At 35.4% G+C, this 23160-nt stretch overlaps 1 long non-coding RNA gene across 3 annotated transcripts in view; it reads left to right on the plus strand.

Moving 5' to 3' along the window:
- LOC112658719 (uncharacterized) overlaps positions 1-895 on the plus strand; it is an 80927-nt gene extending 80032 nt beyond the window's left edge. Inside the window, exon 7 of one of the 3 annotated variants that reach the window (XR_004804352.2) lies at positions 606-895. This is a non-coding gene — a long non-coding RNA (uncharacterized LOC112658719). The remainder of the gene's footprint in view (positions 1-605) is intronic. The other 2 variants (XR_007401334.1, XR_003135917.3) reach the window with 2 other exon arrangements.
- Positions 896-23160: the final 22265 nt, after the last annotated feature.

A 23160-nucleotide genomic window follows, 5' to 3' on the forward strand; every position in this document is an offset into this window, starting at 1 on the left:
GCAGCAAAGTCATGGAGGCCTTATGAGAGGAGTCATCACTAAGAAGATAAACTATAGAGGGAGATTGGTAACTTTGGCAGCAGTATTTGGTATGAAAGGTGGATTAATAAGATTAATTTAAGGAAAAGATGAAGTATTTGAGGGAGATATAACAAATATTGGCTCTAGAATAAGAAGACAATGTAAAGCCATAAACAAAAAAGAACAAAATACCTTTTGGGGGGATGGAATTGGAGCCCAATGACAGAGTACTAGGATAAGCAAATCTGATCACATCTGAATAAATTCTGAATTCATTACTTACTGATAAAAAGACTTGTTCAAAATCTGTATGCCTGATTCACAAATCTGTATATATGCTATTCTTGACCTCTAGGTTCTCAAAACTCCCAACCTTTTCCCCATTTCTGAAGGCAATATCCATTTTCTCATTTACTTCTCCTACCTTACTTCATTTCTTCCCCTTCCACCATTTAAGTTCTCCAATATCTGTTTAATCAGTCTCTTAGATTAAATGTTCTCTGTTGCGATAGCTAATGTAGTTTGTTTTTCTAACTAAACTGTCACTGATACCAATCCTCCTTCATTCTTTATTCTCTTCTCAGTTATCTCAAGAAAAGACAAGTCAAGATTCTGATGCTTTTGTGGTGGCTCACTCAACTTTCTTCAATCTACCTGATAATCCTGAAAGAACCCAATTCATGTATAAAGGCCTTTTCTGTTTAGAAGAACTTCAGTACTACACCTAGCCTAATACAGAGTAGTTGACCTGGAGAAAATAACTGAGATCAAGGACTAAGAGAAAATACTTAATAATAAGTCATTTTTATTTTATTCTATATGTTTCCTTTCTGTTAGTAATAATAACATTTTCTAGAAGCAGTTGCATAATAGTGTCTGTCTTTTCAGGAATGATTCTTCACCCCTGACCTGGCTACTCAATTTCAACTGCAGAGTAAACTCTGGGTGTGTGTCTTCTGTCCTCTCTTGTCTATGTCATAAGTGCACTAAAATTGATCATATATTAAGCACTGTAAAATGTGATACTGAAATTTTAGAAAACAGACATATAATTCTAGATGATGGGTCATGTAGAACTGGAAGTCAGCTTAGGTCTGGTAACCCCCCCAGAGGGGAGAGGTGGTGATGAGGATGGTTTGGAAAGAGCCAAACTATGCTAGGAATTAAAAACCACTGCTGCAGCCAGAGAAAACAACATTGATAAAGTGACACTGATAGGAACCACAGGCATTGACAAGTCCCTTCTTGCCTCCATTTGCCTCAGTCTCCTCCAGTGCCTGTATTGAAAAAGCATTATGAGGAATCCACATGACAAAGAATTATACATTACAGAATCCCCACTGTAGTATCAAAAAGCAAAATATAAAAGTGTAGATTTAAATCTGAGATTTAAATGGCTTTATAACCAGCATGAATAAGACACAATTTTAAACTCTAATTAGGACTCCTAACCCTGAGAAATAACCTAGCTTTATGGATCAGTGCATGATAGAGATAAAGCACATTTGGCTTTATAGCTGCAGAGAAGGTAAGCTAAGTAGTGATAATTAAGCACCAAATAACCTAATATACTAATTGACTTATTACATTACTGTGATCTATTTTATAAGCCCACTTTATAACTTGTTCTTCTTGAAAAGGATAGGGGGTGGGCAGAGGCAAACACTAAAAATGGAACGGTGATACTGTGATATATTAGGGATGATCACATAGTGTGCGCTACCCCTCCACACATAGGTAGACTCTGATTCCCCTCTCTTGAACCTGGGCTGGCTTTAATGTATTGACCAAACAAATTCAGTTACAATGGCATTGTGGGACATAAGAATCTCTCCAGCCTCCACCTGAGCCTCACTGTCTTAGGAATTTCTGAGTTGCCATGCAAGAAGTCTGATTACAGCACTGGTGAGGCTTATTGTAGATTCTCTAATTGAGAGTCCCAGCTGAGCCCAGCCTTCGAAGTGTTTCTGCCAAAGCACAAAACATGGAAGGCCAGATATCTTGGATCATCCAAAGCACCCTCGCTGTGAGCTAAAAACCACTTAGTGACATCTTTTAAGAACATGTGGAATGGAAGAGTCAGCCTGCCTAAATTCATGACCCAAACACTTATGAGACAGAATAAAATGATCATTGTTTCAAGTCAATAAATTTTGGGATAGTTTGTTATGCAGCAATAGATAATGAGACAGATCTACATAGGATCAGAGATAAACAGAAGTCCCATGACTTTTTTTGAGACAACACATGCAAGATAGAGTATTCGTTTTCCAGCTTAGTCTAAATAGCCTTTTTCACGTTATTCAAAAGGAGCGTAGACACTAAAATAAGAGGAAATGATATAGAAGCAAGTAGCAAAGAGTAAATAAAACAAAAATAAAAAAATAAACAAAATATAGAATATACTTCTCTGTACTCTCAGGAGAAAAAATGGACTCAGAATAAAACAGAAATATGGGGTAATAAAATGACAGGAAGAATGGGAAAAGTGGAGGTATATAATTTCTTAGATACAGAATTAAGGTCTTCTGATTTACTGTGAGGTAAAAAAAAAATTTTGAGAGACCAATATTTCTAAAAACAACTTCAAAATTGGGATAATGTTTAAAAACAGTTATGTAGTTTTATCAGAAACCTAGATCCAACAGGACTAGAGGGGCAAAGATTACAAGGAGGGGATAATTTAGGAAAGGCCAGCTAATGATCTGCAGCTTTTTGCCTGGGAACAGTTGGTGATGCAGAAGCTGTGCAGAGTGGGAGATTTAATATAAGCCTAAAAAGACCAAGTAAGTGGAGAAGGGATTTTTTTTTTTTTTTGTAGTCTTACAGTTCTAGGAAGAAAGATTAAAATATAGAACCCTTCCAGAAAGGGCCCCTAGTGAAACATCGGCTCGTAGCTGAAAGCCCTGGAGTATACCCTATGAAAAGAAGCAAAGCAGATATAAAATGAGCCTTACCCTAACTGAACCTAGCTTCGATTTATCTCAATCCTTGACCGGATTAAGATGATCGACCCCCACTTTTCTCTGGCTATCAGTGAAAAAAGTGAGCCATCTCTAGAGAGAGATAACATCATAATAGGCCAAGTCATTCAAAATATACTTCAGCTCAGCTACCGAATAATTTTGATGCGAATTCAGGTTCTTATTTTAGCTTCAAAACTCTTACTGTGTTTATCATTTGTGTACAGGACACTATAATGTGTTGCTCATGTTCCCAGTCTCATGATCGTCATGCCTTTATGTATTTCCCCTTCCTGGACCTGCAGCTTTCTTTGTGGGCCAGAGAACATGGCACCCTTAATTATGCCACATTAAATAGCACTCTGTCTTGCTAGCAGTAGCTCTCTGGTGATTTTCCTTGCTCTTTTTTTTTTCTTAATATTTATTTATTTATTCATGAGAGACACACAGAGAGAGGCAGAGACATAGGCAGAGGGAGAAGCAGGCTCCCTGCGGGGAGCCCCATGCAGGACTCAATCCCGGATCCCCTGATCACGACCTGAGCCGAAGGCAGTCGCCCAACCGCTGAGCCACACAGGTATCCCTCTTTCCTCTTTTAATGAAGTAAGTCATGTGGCAAGAAATAACAGGTGGCCTCTAGGAGCTGAGAGTTGCCTATAGGAAGGAAGAAGACAGGGTCCTCAGTTTTATCAAAAACCAAAAACCAAAAAAAAAAAAAAAAAAGAAAGAAGAAAGAAACAGGCAGAAGGGAAGAAGCAGGAGGAGGAGAGGAAGGGGAAGAAGGAGGGGGAGGGGGAAAAGGAAGAAGAGAATTATGCCAGCAGTCTGAGTTTAGAAATAGATTTTTCCTCAGTTGACCCTTTACATACGAATCCATCTCTGGAAAACACTTGGCTTGTTGTCTTGTGGAGAACCCAGGTAAGTTATGGCCAAGCTTTGATGCACAGAAATTTTGAGATAATAAGTATGTATAGTTTATGGTACAAAGTTGGTGATACTGATTATGCCAAATAGATAGCTAATGCATAGTCTTAAGCATTTTAATATTTATATTTATTTGTTTAATGAAAGAGTCTTCTGACTTCTCCAGGGGCTCCCAAAGGGTACATCTATGCTCTAATTCCGGCTGGTGGTCTTTGTCAGTGGTTGCTTTTATTTTTCAGCTCATTGAACTCAGTTCTACTTGCTGGAATACCCTAAGTGGGGCGGCACTACAATAAGATAGAGAGCAAAGCCGTCTCTTGCTGTTTGGCAGAATTATGGCTTGGCCATTGGCCACTTGCTAATGCACTTTCAGGAAGCCCTCATCCTGCCAGATCACTCTATAACTTCCAAATTTCAGGGATAAGATAGTCAGTTAGCAATTCCATATATTTGTGGGATTTTTGGAATTAACAATTCTATGGGGTCGTTTTTTCTTTCTTCAAATGTCAAGAATTTCTAGGGAGCAAGCTCCATCTGCTACATTCAGATCCTAGCTTCAAGACTTTTTTCCTGGTACATCAGTTCAAGAAGGTAGAATTCATGCAAATATGCTTGTTTCCAATAGTACCCAAAACCAAAAGTCTCACTTTTGATCTCAGCAGCCATTTGATGCAGACAAACAGATAGAAAAGGCATCTCCTAGAGGGCTAACCTTCTCCCTTTTTAATGCAATCTGTTTTCATTAACGCATTAGCTCTGAGTAATTCATGTCTATTTTCTGATACTCAAGTAGGACACTAACAAGTGTCCACAATTAAGGCCTAGAAAGGCCTGCCACCTTCAGAGCTATGGAGTCTTGAACTTGAGTTTTTAGGTTTTTTTTTTCTGAAGAATCCTTAGTAGCTTGTAGTAGAATTATGGGGTTTTTACTAGAAATGCTAACATTACTATTCTAAAAAGGGATGTCAGCACTTCATCTTCATAACAAGTTATCATACAAGATGATGTCTTGTAGGTTGATAGACTAATGCACTGCAATGCATATACACCAATGTCCTAAATGCCAGCCTTGCCACGGAGTCTGCAGTGCTGAAGGTGAAAATGCTGAAGTGCTGGTGGTGAGAAGGAAATGGTAGATACAAGCTTTCTGTATAAGGACCAGTTGGATTGTTAATTATCTCTGAGCTAGAGGCATCCCTTCCCTAGCATGAGCCACTGTAGATGACACAGAAGATTTATACTGGGCATGGCCCAACACTGTCGCAGGATCAGACCGAGGTAAGAGCCTGTTCTGTGGCAGGAGAAGACCTCCACATAAATGGTATTGAAGTAACCATCACTGGGTAGTCATCAGCAGTGTGGTAAGAGCTGTTGCCTTTATCTTTGGCAGTCTGAAGTCCCAGAGTAGGGGATTCAGGCTAGATGTCTGGAAGGGGTGGTGGAAGAGTAAGAACCAGGACATTAACTAGAAGGATGCTGCTCCATACAGAGTTGCTGTAGCTGACTCCAAAACTGTTGAGTGATAGGACCGTGGCTCCATGTTTTCACATGGCTAGCTGCAACCAGCTCATTTTCATTTACGGCCTGATCTGCGGTGATCCATCTGTGGATCCACGGGAAGTAAATGGAAACCAGAACAGAGCATGTTTTGCTATCATGAAGCTAAAGAGGAGTCGTCAGCTGCTTTCAAGTTAATTTCCTATGAAAATCTTCATTGGTAAAATAGCCTCTATCTTAGGAACAAAAACATCGATCCTATTTTTCACAGACTTTCCTCTTACCAAGTTTTTTTTTTTTTAATTTATTCATAGACACACACACAGAGAGGCAGAGACATAGGCAGAGGGAAAAGCAAACTCTTGTGGGGAGCCCGGAGGTTCCAGGATCACAACCTGAATTGAAGGCAGACATTGAACCATTGAGCCATGCAGGCATCCCACTCTCCCCAAGTTTCTGATTCATATTTCTGTACCTTCTTGTAGACAAACTATTCAAAAGTCACTGGTTTTCTGCCTTTTTAATTTTTTTTTATCCTGAACTTTCTGTGCCGTTTATTTGCAACCTATTCTCTTCAATTAGGTTTGAGCCTTACCATTCTACCAAAACAGCTTTTGTCCAGGTCACCAGTGATCTTCATCTTTCCAATATGGATGTGCTGAGAATTCTCATCTTATTCTCACAGTCAGCAATTCTTCCTTAAAACACATTATTCACTTCACTTCTAGATAACACAGAAATAAATAGTACATGGCCCATCCTTTTCAGTCATTCTTGCCCAATCTTTTTCTTCCCATCTTTAATTGTTGGAATTCACCAGACCAAAGCACTTTATACATTCTTCATTTACATTAATATCTTGGTAGTTGTTTCTAGTTCCAAGGCCTTGAAGTTCCATCCATATAATGATGACTCCCATATTTTAATTCCATCCCATATTCTTATCTACATTCTAGATATGTGTGTACAATTGCCTATTCAATATATCCATTTTGGTGTCTAATAAGGATCTAAAATCCAAAATATTCAAAACCAATCTTTGTTTCTCCCACCTAAACTGTTTTTCTCTGTTATATTTTTTTCTAAGTGATGGCACAGTTTACCTACTTGCTAAACTAATAAATCCAAGAATCTTTATTGCCTCTCCTCAATAGCCTCTTTATCAGATATTGTTGTTGTTTCTACCTTCAAATCGTATCTGATATCCACCAAATCTCCACCAACTACACTCTACTTCTCTGACTTTGTGTCCCTGTATGTGATCTTGAATATGCCCCTGCTAATATCTGCAAGCTCATTTCCTAATTCTTCTAATCTCACTCATTCTTCTCTTGCCACACTAATGACCACCAGGCTACTTTAGCAATGCCATTACACCTTTCTTCTTTAGGGGCTTTGAGATTGCTTGTTTTTTTGAATGTGATGCTCTTCCCCATATATTGTATAATTTATATAGTTCAGTCCCTTGTTTCATTTGTGTCTCTTCTCATATATCGCATCTATATAATGATCTTTCTTCCACATTCTTTCTTCACTCTCTGTACTTTTATTAAGCTTCATTTTTATACATAGCATTTTATAAAATAGATTATGATCATCTTACATTTTTGTTCATTTACTGTTTTTTCTCCTCTACTACATTATAATATGTAATTCACGAAAGCATGTTATTTACAAGGTCAGAGTACTTTTTAATTGTGTCTGTAGTTCAGAAATGAGTTAGAAGCTCATTACATATCTATTAAATGAACAAAAAAAATTGAACACCACAGTAGGAATCTAAGTAATTCATTAAAGCATTATTTTTGAGTAGTCAATATCCTCATTTAAGGCTTTACAAATACCTAATGTAAAAATATGAAAATCAACTGATTGAAAGTGTGAGTAAATTAAATGGTAAGAATTATTTAATGTAATAACTTAGCCAAATATAGGTAATTCCTTTTTAAGTTTTAAAAGCATAATTTTTTGAAAGTGACTGTTTATGCTTTTCTTATAATTTCTGTAAAATCAAATTCGTTAGGCACAAATACTTGAAGATAAACATATGTACAAAAACATATTTTCTCTCTATAAATATATCATTTGACTGAATAGTCAGTGATAACTCATTAAGAACTTTTTCTAATATGCAAAAACACAAAGGCAAATTAATTACAATGAAATCAATATTGTACACCGTATCTTATTTTTCTTGCCTCCCAAATTAAATGTGAAATATATTTTCCTTAATATTTCATGTTTAGTACTTTTTAGTACTTTCACTTATATTAATTTGACAGATTTTGTTGTTAGCATCTCTTAAATGTATAGGCCACATGGCTTGTGTGTTAATGCTCCTTGTTGAGAATCATAATGATCTATCATTTATTAAATGTGTATTTTACCTTTAATATTTTATAAATTCCCTATGGGCAAAGGACAATATGTTCTACTAATCACAAATTCTTGATTACTAAATTCTGGTCCCTATAGAAATGTTTTCTTCTAGAAAGAAATACAGATAGTGCACTTTTGCTCAAAGGACTTCACATCTGTTTTCTCATTTAATTCTAAAAACACCCATGAGAAGGCCCTGATATTGCCAAAAATGTCAAGTGTCACAGTCACTCTGAAAAGAGCTGTGTGAATTTGTTAGTAGGGGCTCCAGTCTATTCTGCTGATTAAACACCACTTTCACTTTACATCTAACACCATGTTCTGGAGTTTCCATTATCTCATAATCTTAGATACAAGAACAACATCGAAACAAACAATAATTTTAAAGTAATAATAACAGTTCCCATACTATCTTAGTCAGTTTGGGCTGCCATAACAATGTAACACAGACTAGGTGAATTAAATAACATATATTTGTTTTCTCACAGCTCTGGAGGCTAGGAGATCAAGATCAAGGTGTTGTCATGGTTGTTTTTGTGGTTTGTTGGTTTGTTGCACATAGAGAGAAAGAGTGAACTCTGGTATCCCTTATTCTTCTTAAAGGACACCAGTCCTATTGTATCAAGGACCCTCCACCCCGTTACCTTCTTAAGTAGCTCTGCAAAGGCCCTGTCTCCAACTATTGTGACACTGAGAGTCAGTGCTTCAATATTTAAATTGAGGGGGCACATAGTTCCAGCCATAACACATACTAGAACAACTTAAAAATTCTTCAAAAGAATATAAACATCTTTGATTCTTTCTTTAAAACAAAATTCAGGTCAGCAATAGACAAATAGAAAGTTCATCTCTGTTTGCTAATTGGCTTTAATCAAAGGAAAAGTCAACTTATATCTTGTGTGAGAGAAGGTAGTTATGCAACTTTTAAAAAAATTTATTTTATTTAAATTTAATTAGTAAACATATAGTGTATTCTTAGTTTCAGAGGTAGAGCTCAGTGATTCATCAGTTGCATGTAACACCCAGTGCTTATTACATCATGTGCCCTCCTTACTTCCCATCACTTAGGAACGTGAAACAACACTCCTTGAAGTTAGGCTCCTATCCTCCTATAGAAAACTAGGGGCTCTATTATCCTTGGTCATTACATTTCAAAGAGATGGTTTTCAGGTCTTTCTTTCTTTCTTTCTTCTCCAAATTTTAATTTAAATTCCAGTTAGTTAATGTACAGTGTAATACTAGTTGCAGGTATAGACTTTAGTGATTCATCACTTACATACAACACTCAGTGCTCATCACAAGTGCCCATCTTAATACCCATCATCCATTTGACACATCCCCCCACCCTCCTCGCTTCCAGAAGCCCTGTTTGTTCTATAGTTAAAAGTCTGTTTCCTGGTACTTCTCTTTTTTTTCCTAAATAAATCTGTTTTGTTTCTTAAATTCCACATATGAGTGAAATTATATCGTATTTGTCCTCTCTGACTGACTTATTTTGCTTAACATAATACTCTCTAGTTCTAGTCACATCATGGCAGGGGAATCCTGCCAAACATAAGAAGAGTTAGGACACCTGGATGGCTTAGTGGGTTAAGCATCTGCCTGCAGCTCAGGTCATCATCTCCAGGTCCTGAGACTGAACCTCACTTTGCTTCGGGTTTCCTGCTCAGCAGAGTCTGCCTCTCTCTCTCTCTCTCTCTCTCTCTCTCTCTCCCTTTCCCTCTCCTTCTGCCTCTCCCCTCCTCGATCTTTCTCTTTCTCAAATAAATAAATAAAATCTTTTTTAAAAAGAAAGAAAGAAGAGTTAATACTTGTTCTTTTCAAACTATTCCAAAAAATAGAAATGGAAGGAAAACTTCCAAATTCATTCTATAAGGCCAGCATTACCCTGATTCCAAAACCAGACAGACTCCACTAAAAAAAGAGAACTACAGGCCAATATCCCTGATGAACATGGATGCAAAAATTCTCAACAAAAAAAACTAGCAAACTGAATCTAATAACACATTAAAAGAATCATTCACCATGATCAAGTGGAATTTATTCCTGGACCATAGGGTAGTTCAATATTCACAAATCAATCAATCTGATACACCACACTAATAAACAGATAGATAAGAACCATATGATCCTTTCAATAGATTTTTAGGTTCTTGAAAAAGATATTTCTGGGTAGTAAAACTGGCAAAAGTTTTTTTAAGGCATTTACATATCAAAGGGTCAGAGAAAGAATTCACAATTATAAGTTATCTAAAATTTACCTAAAATATGTGAGGTAAGCGCCTAGAATTAGGAAGAAGCCTGATACAATGGTATAAAATTGGAGGAGGACCCCAAGCTATAGAAGGGAACTCAGCTAACACCTTGTAACACCTTGATCGAAGTCTTGTTAGACCCTGAGCAGCATGAAGATAACTGCTCAAAACAAACAAAAGAGAAAAGAAAGAAGATAAAAAAAAAAAAGTAAAAGAAAAAGCAACTTTAGCTATGGAACCACACTTCAGGGAATTATTATTCTATACTACAACCTTGGGAATGTAGCTTTAAGATTAGAACAAAAAGGGTAATAATACAGTAAATCATAAATTCACTCATTTGATATCATTTCACCTTAAAATCTATAATTCCTTGAACTTTCAGGATGGGAAATAAATTATCCATTATTGGCTTAGAATTTATTGACTAATATATTTATCTAAAGATACCAGTATATCAAAGAGAACATCTATTTACTAAGTCACCATATGTAATTCTTCAAATATAAACAATCATTACTTATTTACATAAAACATTCTATTTATGTTAATTCCATCCTAAAAATGTCTATTACTATTCTTTGTACTTACACTATTCTTGATTAGTGCTGGTAACACTAAATTTGAATTATAACATGAAAAATTATGTGGTTACTTGTAGAAATGGTTTTCAAAAATGTGTTCTGAAGTGACTGGAGATTATTTAACTTAGTAAAGAAAACAGGTGAATTAAAAGCTTTGTTCAGTAGTTTATGCTATTAACTGATTTCAATATCAAAATTAAATATGCAAGAACAAATAATATAAGATTATACCTGTGACATCTTCCATCTAATGCCAATCAGGAACATATATTTGCAGCATGAAATATTTCAAATTTTCAACAAGCATGTTCTGATGATTACCTTTTAGATAACTTGTGCTACCACTTTACCGAATTAAGATTATCACTTTCCATGATGGCTAAATCCTAAGAGAAAAATGAGAAAATGCTGAAAAAATAATTATTAAGAGAAATATTCACCTACTCTTCTATTTGATAGTTGCTTGAGATATGTTGAAGAGCATATGTTATCAGCTACCAGTAATTGGAATTTGGGGACTGCTTTACAGTCAGCAATGATGATCTCAGAAACAGTTTCCAATTTTTATCGTCCACAAATTTATTTTTCCATCCAGAAATAGAAACTCTTAAAGGAAAAATAATTCTGAGGAGTCAATCTTTTTAAATTTCAAAGATAGCCAAATTGATAAATACTGTATATGGACTAAATCTAATTTTTCTTAATTTCCTCTTGTGTGACTGGAGTATTGAGTAATTATCAGGCAAAAGAATATTGAAATGAGAAAAAACAAAGCCAAAATAGGGCATTCTCTAGAAAAATTTAAGTAGTATCACTGAAGGGATAACTGACTTTTCTAGAAGATGCAAATATTTTAGCTAGCATAACAGTAACACATGTTAAACCAGAAATTAAAAGGCAAGGGAAATGGCCACTCATCACAGCAGTCATGATATGTTGGGAATTCTAAACAGACTGGTATAGGTTGAAGTTCAGGCCATGTTCACAAGGCCAGAATTGAGTTTGTCAACTGTCAAAATGGTCAAGGTTGAAGTAGTTGCTTAGTAGAACAAAGCCGAACTTAACAACTTTTATATGTCTTTTTTCTGACTTTAATGACATAACATTTATTTTTTTTTCTGGTATTCCATCAAGGAAGTTTGCAGGGAATCAATTTGACTGCTGTATAAATGTTCAGGTAACTTTAGTGAAAAAAATCATCATTAAAGAAGTTGAGAGAGGCCAAAAGCACTGGTACTCCTCCATCAAAATATAACAAGAACAAAAATCAGCCCAAATGGAACTTGTTGCATCATGTACTTCACACATTTTTAACACAGCAATGAACTGTTCATGGCAGTCAAATTATGCCATTCAACAATCTGTTATGCCTAGATGATGTTGCTCAATATAGGTCAGATTGCTTCTAGACTATTGCTAATACAAGGTCATCTTTGTCACGAATGACTGGATCAATTGGCAAGATATTATTAAAATTAAGATATTAATTTTTGGAAGCCAAATTTTTTTGTAGTAACTCTTTGCAGTATTATTTGGAAATATTTAATTACGGTAGAGAGGGCAAAACCAAAACAAACAAAACAAAAAGGGACATTAAATTCCTAAAAGGGCTAATTATAGATATTAAATGATCTAATACCTTGTGATATATGGGTAGAAATCATAAGATATATGAGATACAGAGACTAAGTCAAAAACTTGTAAGACTCATTAAAATCGAATAAATGGAATATATGGTTAAAAGGATAGAGCAAAGAAGAATGTTACATATAGATGGAAAGGAATGGGAAGACCTCATCATAAAGTACAGATGGTGTTACTTCCAGATTATAGCTTCTTCCTCCCTAAATTGCACCTCCCATCCCCGACTAGTGACAACTGGTATGATGTTCTAGCCCCATATATGTTGTTCTCCATAAACAGTTAAAAAGTATGACATATCCTTAGGCTGTGCAAGGAGATACACCTGTGGCAAGGAGTTGGCCCTCTGTTCAATATGTGGTTGCTTTGTGCATCTTCTGTCTGCTGAACCCTTTTGTTCATCCACAACTCTGATATTATACACATATGATCACAGGGGAAGCCTGAGGTGACGGACAGAGAGAGACACAGGATATTAGACATATTGGTTAATATGGGATTAAGGTAGAGTGTTCTTTCTACCCACTTTCACCTTGTCCTAAGTGTTAGCCAACCCCTCATGTCTGCTTTGTTGTTAGCTATGTCATAAAGTAATGTAATAAGCCACATGATATCTGCATTCTAATATGGTTTATAGCCCCGTCTCTCAGATAACCTGCTCAGTAATGTTCTTGGAGGCTATGGCAACATTAAGGTAACTTTTCAAATGACACTTTGGTTGCCTAACCAAAGTAAAAGGAGCTCCAGCAGTATTGTCATTTTCGTCTTTTCAACTTTTGAAACAAATTTATCCTTCAAATATTCTATATCTATTTAGCAAGGAAAATTGAAAATGGAATTGCCATTTGGGTAGTGAACCTTCATAGGTAGACTGATATATTTATGGTTGATTGGACAGCTTTTCTTGAAATGCCACAGGAAATAAGAATTATCACATGTGGAAATATTTTGGAAGATAAAACTATTATTAGCATACTCTACAAGGTCAGGATGAGTAGCACTGGATAATTTTTTTTATTGAGATAATACTGCCTATCTGAATATTGAACATAATGCATGTCAGTCACCATGGCATATTATATAATTAGATGTTTATTTAAAAAAAAGAAAAAAAGAATTGATATAGAGCATGTGGCTATTGTGAAATTTTATAAAAAGGAGACATGTAAGGAGAAAAATGTATTTTTACGTTTCCCATGAATCTACCTTTAGATTTCCTTATAATCGAGACTTATAGAAAACTGAAATACCCCATTCTATTTTTTATATGAATGTAGGTTTAAACAATTTAATTCTGCTAACTTAAACACTGTTAAATCATGGTGACTTTTAATACTAGATATAAAAATAACCCTGACTACATTATAAAACTATAATTGATTGAGCTCACTAACAATAAGAAGAAGAACATAATCTATTGCATAATATTTGGGAAAACCTTGGATGGTTGGTAAGTTGTGATCAAAGAAAGGTGCCAGATTACTTCAAAATCAAACAAAAATTGCAGAATGGCACATAGAAAAACCTGAAGTCATTTTCCATATTTGCAATTAAATGAAATGGAATAAAAATGACCTTTATTATATGTAAACTCTGCTTACTGATTTGTAATAGGTAAAAACAATTTCTTTTAAACCAATAAAACTCAAGCTAAACTTACATATGTGCTACTCTACATAATTGACGGCAAATTGCTCCCCCAAATGTCAATTGTTCTGTTATTTTTCCAAATGTTTCTTGCCCTACCTCTGCCTATTATGACAAAGAGATGCTTAATACTCTCCATACTGTGTTCTTGAACATAAGAAAATTCTGGGGAAATTTGCCCTATTAGGACTTGCTGTTGCTACAATATGTAGAGCTCTCAGAAAGTGTATTTTCAGATATTTAATACAGTATTTTATGATCAAATGAAGGATTCTCAAGATGTGCAGTCCCTGTCACTTCACTGTTGAATTGCAGTTCCCTGTCACTTCACTGTGTTAAGAGAGAAATTTAAGGTTATTGTGCATATACAGGTGAGCAACAAAGCAGTGATCTTGGGGAAAGGGCAGGCTGCGGGATATGGGACCAGTTTGATCTCTGGCAGATATTGCAGTATATTTGGGGATGAATCACTGCTTCCTACCACTTTTCCCTGTTTGGAAGCCAGAGGTGAAGCACAGCAAATAAAAGTAGCTCTTTTCATCTGTCCACTGCTCTGGGAGTAGGAATAGCACACTCTATGAGGAGGAACTACCTTAAATTTGCACTTACTATGGGAACTTTATACCTTAATAGTGTTTGTCCAATATGACGACTTTTAACAAACCACTTGTTTTCGTTCATAAGATGGTGATTTCTCAGAATAGAAAATCCTCTTGGAGGTGGTGGGCCATAACCAGTCACAATCTATGCTAAACCGGAATTAACTGTCCCACTCTCTCCCAGGTGATCAAATCACTTCCAGAGATAAAGGAGTTAAACTCCTAAAGACAGAAGCAGCAACAACCACAAGGAAAAGAACAAAAAGCAAAGAAGATGTGATTATGCCCTTTATCCAGGATAATAAATATACTTATTCTACTTACTTAATCAATAAATAATAGAAAATACTTGGAATGGTTTACAATCAACCCCCCCCCAAAAAAAAAATAAAACCCAAAACGGAAAGATCTGATAAAAAGTTTGTTTTTTTTTTGGACTAAGGAAGAACAGATCTAAGAGGGATCTCCAAAGTAATGTATCGTTTTTGTAAAATACTTTGGAGTCTTATCCTTATATGGGTCTTAAAAAGGAAACAAAGAGAGTAATTCTACCCAGAAAAGAAAGATATGTTTCAGTAGTATAATCAGTAAATCAAAGTTAATTTGAGCCATTAAACAGAAGAAAATGCAAGAACATACACAAATTCAATTTTTCTCAAACCTATAACTGCTATGGTATTTATAAGTAAGCCACTGATTATTAACTTATTATGCATATTCTTTTTTATATGCATATTCTTATATATTATCAGAAGCCATGTAATTTATGTTAGCTCGAATATAGTATCATTTAAAAATCAGGGATCCCTGGGTGGCGCAGCGGTTTGGCGCCTGCCTTTGGCCCAGGGCGCGATCCTGGAGACCCGGGATCGAATCCCACATCGGGCTCCCGGTGCATGGAGCCTGCTTCTCCCTCTGCCTATGTCTCTGTCTCTCTCTCTCTCTCTCTGTGACTATCATAAATAAATAAATAAATTAAAAAAAAAAAGATTTTAAAAAATCAGTATAGGGCAGCCCCGGTGGCTCAGCGATTTAGCACCACCTTCAGCCTGGGATGTGATCCTGGAGACCTGGGATTGAGTCCCACTTCGGGCTCCCTGCATGGAGCCTGCTTCTCCCTCTGCCTGTGTCTCTGCCCCTCTCTCTCTCTCTCTCTCTCTCTCTGTGTGTGTTTCTCATAAATAAATAATAATAATAAATCTAAAAATCAGTATAATCTTATATGATTAGTCAATATATAATTGTTGATTAAAATGATCTCAACAATGTATTTTTATTTTATTCACAAGACGAGTAATGAAAATTCAAATGAATTATGGCAAGGATGGATCTTCATTTAATGAGGAAAACCTTGAGGTTATTTACTTTATTTCCAAAGTCGTTTAATTTTTAACCCAACTTTTAGGTATTCTTTAGGCGTGTGGGCATAATTTTAATGAAAATAAATTCTGTACAAAGGTAATATTTTTTTAATTAGAAAAGAAGTCATGACAAATTATTTTTTTTTCAGAGAGACATAATTGTAGGAACATACATAGAAAGGACTTATGGGAGAGGGTCACCCTCAAGCTTAAACATCTTGGCAGTCAATCTCTAGTTGATAACCAGCAAGGTTAAAAGGAACCTCAACCCTAAAACCACAAGAAACTGCATTCTGCCAATGTTTGAATGACTGGGGAAATTAATCTTCCTCTAGACTTTTTAGAAAAGAATGCAGCCCTGATTAAATCTTAATTTTAGCTCAGTGAAACTGGTGTAAGACTTCTGATTTAGAGCAATGTAAGATAATAATTTGTGTTGTTTCAAGCTGCTTAGTTCATGGTAATTTGTTATGCCACAGAGAAAACAAATATAATGCCTAGGAAAGTATATAAAACAAGTCAAAATTTGATGTGTGGTCAGTTCTTTTTAATAATATTAAATTAAAACACTAAAAAATAAAACTACCATTTAACAAAATTAAAATAAGTGAAACATACCTATAAAATTTGAATCATAACATCAGAATTTGAACTGTTTTTCTGTATATGTATGCCATGCATTGTATTTTTTACACTTACTCGTGAATCACTTTGTTCTCTTTGATGGCAAATACATTTTTTGTCATAGTCCTTGGAAAGAAAGCTTCCTTTTGTGTAGTCTCTTGTGTGAAAGAACCTTAAGCCTTGATGCAGAACCTCAAAGAGTGCAATTTGTTTAAAAAGAATTTTGGGAAGATTATGCCACAGAGTTGTCCAAGTTACTGTATCAGCGCAGAGTACTAGGAGTCCTAAAAATAATTTTTTCATTACATTTTTTTACAAAGGAAATAAAGTGAAAATAAGGAAATTATTAATTTCATGGGGTTTTTTGTTTTACTTTTGTTTTTGTTTTACTTTACTTGTTTTACAAGGAAGGAAAGAAAGGAAGGAACGTTTCTAACATGTTTTAAGTAGTAATATATTTCAGGCCCTTTAGTAGAGTTCTTTAAAATGCCACCTAATTTGTCACAGGGCACTCAGGTATGCATTTTATGGAGAAAACTGAGAATCCATTCTCAGTCCCTCTATTAATTTGATGGTTTTGGAGAAAATATGTAGAAACTTGAATAATATTGAATAAATTATCAATGCAAGAACTTTTCAATTGTTCATAGAAATAGAAAAAGAGTAAGTCAAGGCAACTAAACTTTATATGTATTCACCAAATTTAATTTACTTATAATAACTTCTGTTCTTTCTTTTATCCAAGGCACAGAAGGATTTTGGTTTAATCTCCCTGCCTTGAAATTTACCCATAGAGGTGAAAGTGTTAATGAGAGTGAAATGGCCCAAAGGCAGACATCAGGAAGAGGGAGAAAAAGAGGCAGGGGGCCTGGGTAATCCAACCAAAAAATCAGTCCCTTAAACATTTGAAATACAACAGTTTGTGACACTATCTGTATCTTGTCGCCTGAGCTAAAAAGAGAAATTGAAGTATGATTTATAGTTTTAAGCTTCATCAACTAGGGAGTCAAGCTAGACTTTCATTAATCACTCAAGCAAGAATATGTATCTGCAGTTGTTTCTGGGCTTTTAAAGTCAAAAGCAGTCACTGCAAAGTCTCCAACACGTGCATTCTTCCTTTCCTTCCTGCCTTCCTTCTTTCCTTCTTTCCTTCCTTTCACCCCCTCCTTTCTCAGAACGCATGTGTGCAGTGGAAATGCCTTGTTTCTTGAATCTTTCCTCCCTCCCTCCATTCCATTTTTCTGTCTTTTCTTGTTCTCTCCCTCTCTTAATTCTGACCATTGGTTGAGGAACACTTGTATTTGTTTTTAAGGGTCTTAAATCATCTGCATATCATAATCAAAACTGTTCTCCCTTACTTCTTAGCATGAAACTGGCATTTCTACCCTTTATAACTATCACTATTCACCCTCCCAATCTGCCCTCAACACTGTTTAGCTAAGTAGTAGCAAGTAGTTTGGGGGAATGTCAGTCTAAATCTTTGCTATAATTTATAGATATGAGTGTAAAACATATATATATATATATATATATATATATATATATATATATATGCAAATATGCACACTTTTCTTTTGGGAGGGGATCATTCCAACTCCTATTTCAAAGATCAGTGTAGAACAAAAGCTTCTCCACTCTGTATTTTAAAAGCTGTTCTTGGTTGGTAACTTCAGTTAGTGTAGTCATTGCCTCGGGCTATTTGTGATTGCCTTTTTGTCACAGTATGCCCTAATCTATCCTTCTGCTAGATTTATTAGTTTTCCTAGATCTTGAGCCAACCTATTAAAGAACAATATGGTATAATATGAATTTTATTTAATTGGAAAGAAAATATATACTTGTCAAGCAAATATGTTTTATTTTTGCATTGAAAAATACTTCCTTGGACCAATTTACTAGACGATTTAAATGATCAATTTTACTCTATTAGCATTAGTTTTCTTATATTCCTGTTCTGTGGAGGACACCATCAAAGCTGCAATAACAAATCTATTATATTATGATGACAAATGATAGGAGACGTTGCTGTTGATCTTCAGATGAAGGCATCTGTCATCTGAGAAATTACACCAATGCAACAGTAGCCACCACATTCGCTCCCATCCAGGCTCTCCCATAGGTCCCAGAAAAAAGGCTCACTGAGTGAATTAAGATACATGAATCACACAAGTTACTGAATTATAGCAAAAATCCAAGCGAATAGAGAAAGGTAACAAATAATAAGAGAACACACTGATAGCGTAGTGTGTAGAAGTGGTTTGCTACCTGGACCCTTGTTTCACTAGTCATGTTCATATGTCCTGTCTCTCTCTTTCTCTCTCTACCTCTCCATTCCTTTCATGGTGAGGTTGACAAAGGGCTTAGCAGATAAAAGGTGCCAACAACCAGTACACATTTTCTATATGGATGACACACAGGCAAAAAATATCTGCTGATCAGCTATTGGTTTTGTAGGGCAAAGGCATTCGGGGCCAGAATCAATATGACCAGAGTGGTGGTCACTAGTGGAGAACACATTTATGCTGAATATATGTATGACTCATGTATCTTACTGTGTCATTGTCAACTTCTTCTTCATGTGTCTCATGTAAGTGTATCCTGGATGTTTGTTACTTCTTGGTCTTTTTTTCTGTCAGTTTGGTACCGACATACTCTACTTATATTATTTATGTTCAACATCTCTCAAGTGTTTTGCTTCTATACTTAGTTTTATCTATTATCCTAGTGGTTTTTATGTTCTTCTTTTATGTATATGTATTTTTTCTTAAATAAATTAATATTGGGATTCGATAAAGTTAACACATTAACAAATGTGTGTTTCTAAACTCATCCCCTACTTAAATCTTTCTGAAATACTTTAGAAAGCAAAGAGCTGAGAATGTCCTTTATTTGCCTTGCTCCTGGCTGTCTGATGGGTTTGCTTGTAAAGTTTACCACAGATAAATCTTCCATGTTGCTAAAACTTCCTCACCACCCTTAATTCTAGATATTTTTCTGTATTCCATTTTTAAATACATCTGGCCTTGAGTAATGGCTATTATGCACCCCAGTCCTGACAGAAATATTGCCATCCTATTGAAGGAGAGAGATTCTAATCTATTTTGTTTGTTAGCAGTATTGCAAAACTCACACAGAAAGGTTTGTTCCCTCAATATCTTGCCTACGTTTTGTCACTATTATTGTTATTATTCCTTTATTGTTGTTTTTCATTGCATCATTACCTTATAACAATTTTTTCAATACAACCCTACTGTGCTCATGGGTAACATGTTCTTAATTGGGCTAGCTATTAATTAGATGAACCTATATTATTAAGAAAAGCAAAGAACTATTAGACTTAAAAGATAGTGCATGTTTGGAATAAATGCATCTAGGCTCTTTCTTTAATTGTGATAGACTTATAGTGCATAGCCAGATTTTGGGACTAAACTTAGGGTGTGGTGTTTTCCTTTTTAACAAGAAGCAAAAGAGTAGAAATGTTATGGAATTGAAATCACTAACAGTGAACCAAAATGTCTCCTGATACTCTGTGTGTATGTATAACAATACATTGGGCCTCCAATATTTGAAGGCCTGTTCTGTAATCTATTGTTTTATCAGTTGGCCCTTTTTACTTTTTTGTGTATCACTATTCCTTTTCACTTTCTTTATGTGTTCATGATTGGAGATTCCATATAAACATATATACATGTATATATACATTATATACATACATATATACATTTTAATGTGTATATATGTATATATATATTTAAAATAGTTTATTTATTTGAGAGAGAGAGAGAGGAAGAGAGAGTACAAACGGGGAATGGCAGAAACAGAGGAGAAGTAGGATCCCCACCGAGCCCCACTGAAGCACTTCATACAGAATAAGAAGGATCAACAAAGGAAGTTGAGAATTGGTTTCCAGTAAGATAGAAGGAAAACTGGGTAAGTGTGGCATTGAAAACCAGGTAAGTGTGGCATCTAAGAAATCAAGGAAGGAAAAAAAATTTAAAAAAAAGAAAGAAATCAAGGAGCAGGGAGCCTGACTGTGGGGCTCCATCCCAAGACCCTGGGATCATGACCTAAACAGAAGGCAGATGTTTAACTGACTGAGCTACCCATATGCCCCAGATTCCTCATATATTCAAAAAGTATTGACTGTGCACCTATTATATGCTACTTATCATTTTACAGTCTGGGTATAAAAAAAGGAATAAGCACAAAGTACTTGCCTGTATAGATATTATATTATAGTAGGAGATACTTTAGATAGAGGGATAGATAAATGATGATAGATGATAGATAGAGAGATAGATAGATCGATCGATCGATCGCTCTTTGGAGATCACGTTTGAGCAGATCTTAAGTGAATGAACGAATTAGCTTCAGGGCAGAGGACCATTCTCTTTTGCAGAGGCCCTGAGATCGGAGTAAGTTTGGCCTATTCAGAATAGAAAAAGGATGCCAGTGTGTCTAGAAAGCAATGAAAAATGTCAAGACCCCAAGAGAGCAGTCAGAGTAAGCCTAGGGCAAGATCACAAAGATTGTCACGGCAGTTTACAGACCATGACAAGGTTTTTGGTGATATTCTGAATTTAAATGGAAGCCAGTGGAAACTATGAATAATGATATAATTTGTGAAACTATGATAACGACATAATTTGAATGATAGTTCTGGAGTCTTAGCCTAGCTGTTGTGTGGAGAATAGAGCAAGAGTGGACTACTGATGAGGCTATTGCAGCTTAGTGAATGAAGGATAGCTGTTCCTTGGATTAGAAGAAGGATGTGGAGGTAATGAGGAGTGGTCAAAATGTGGATGTATTTTGCAAGTGGAGTCAGTAAGATTTTCTACTTTTTGTAGGTAGGCTTACTATAGAGGAACTTAAGGGTTTTGTCTAAACAACTGGGTATATAGTCTTGTCCTTTACTGAAATAGAACTATTAAAGGATACTCAGCTTTGAGTAGTAGGGATAGGAAAGAGTTAGGGTTTTATCATGTTATTTTGAGATTCCTAGTAGAGATACAAAAGGAAATATCAAGTAACACTTGGATTCAACTCCAGAATCCAGGGAAGAGTCAGTATCGAAGATAGTAATTTGGAGTAATTAGCATATACAGTTGGTATTTAGAGACTTGTAACTCTATGGCATCACTTTCAGGGTAAATCTAGATAGGGAAGAGAAGAAAGTCAAAGGTTGAGTTTTAAGGCACTTCATACAGAATAAGAAGTATCAACAAAGGACGTTGAGAAATGGCTTCCAGTGAGATAGAAAGAAAACCAGGTAAGTGTGGCATGTGGCATTGAAAACCAGGTAAGTATGGCATCTAAGAAATCAAATAGATAGTATTTTAATAGGACTTAGGGAGCTAGAAAGTAAGCAACTGTATTCGTGTAGCTTAAGACAGTGACTAAGTTTAAGTGTTAGAATACAACACAGATTTTGTATTGTGGAATGCACTGGTGACTGACAAGAGCAGCATTAATGGATTGAGAATAAAGAAAGCACACTCCCTGCCACCCCTAGCATTTTCTTTCCCATTTAGATTCTAAACAAGTTAAGAAATAAAATAAAGAGCATAGTGAATGCAGAACCAAAATAACATCTTTATTAATTCTGAAAGCTAAAGTGGACCATATATCTTTATATCTTTCAGCCAGATGAGTTTTCTAACTGAATCTCAGAATCATACACAGACTCAGCCCTAGGTTATTCTAGAAGGCCTTCCTCTGAAGGACCAGTGGAATGCAAACATCTTACAGGCCACTCTTCTCCAAGAAGACAAAAAGATAGTTATATTAAATGACTTACCAAATAAGATTAATCAGAACACCTCTCCTGAAGTGGAATAAAAAAGGCAGAATGAATCCAAAAATACTAGCAAAGCATCTTTCAGAGGAAGGAAACATCAAGCACAAAAAAACAATCATTTACCATTAAAAATAATAATAATATTCAATTCTCTGAGGGACTTTTTTTTTTTTTTTTTTACAAAAATGACCAAAAATAGCATCTGGCTAAAAAAGGAGCTGAGCTAAAGGAAAAAAAAATTAAGGTATGAAATACAGTAATCAGTTTGTGTGTCGTTCCATTTTTCTTCTTAAGGTACACAAAGCCATACTGTTTGGTTATAGATAAACTAGTTCCTTAAGTACCTGTCTCCTCCACAAGAATATTAGTTCCGTAAGGGTAAGGATTTTGTTTTTATCTTTTGTGTAAACTCTATAAGTATGCCTAGCAGGCATTAAGTATTTATTGAATGTCTTAGTGATTTATTGAGTATGCTATTATATTAATAATTTAATCTATTTGAAGGCACAGGATAGTGTAATAAACACTTGACATAGAGACACATGTCTCTAGTAGTCCACTAGAGACACGTGAACTCTAGTCACAGCTCTAACATTTATGTTATTTTGGGTAAACACTCTACCTATATGAGTTTCAATCTTTTATTTTTCTTCTGAAAACTGAGGGTAAATATAATTATTTTCTTTCTGACTTCAGAGGAGTACTTTAAAAAGCAATTTGTGTAATAAGTGTGAGAACTCTCTGAAAAGATCAATTGTGGGATATTCTTCCCTCTGTCTCTGTGCACACAACTCTCAATTTGCCTTTAAATCAGGCAATGTGTTGATGTTACTCATTTTTTTATGTTACCCATTTTTAATCAATCAAG

This window comes from Canis lupus, chromosome 12, assembly GCF_003254725.2.
Source record: "Canis lupus dingo isolate Sandy chromosome 12, ASM325472v2, whole genome shotgun sequence".
NCBI lineage: Eukaryota > Metazoa > Chordata > Mammalia > Carnivora > Canidae > Canis > Canis lupus.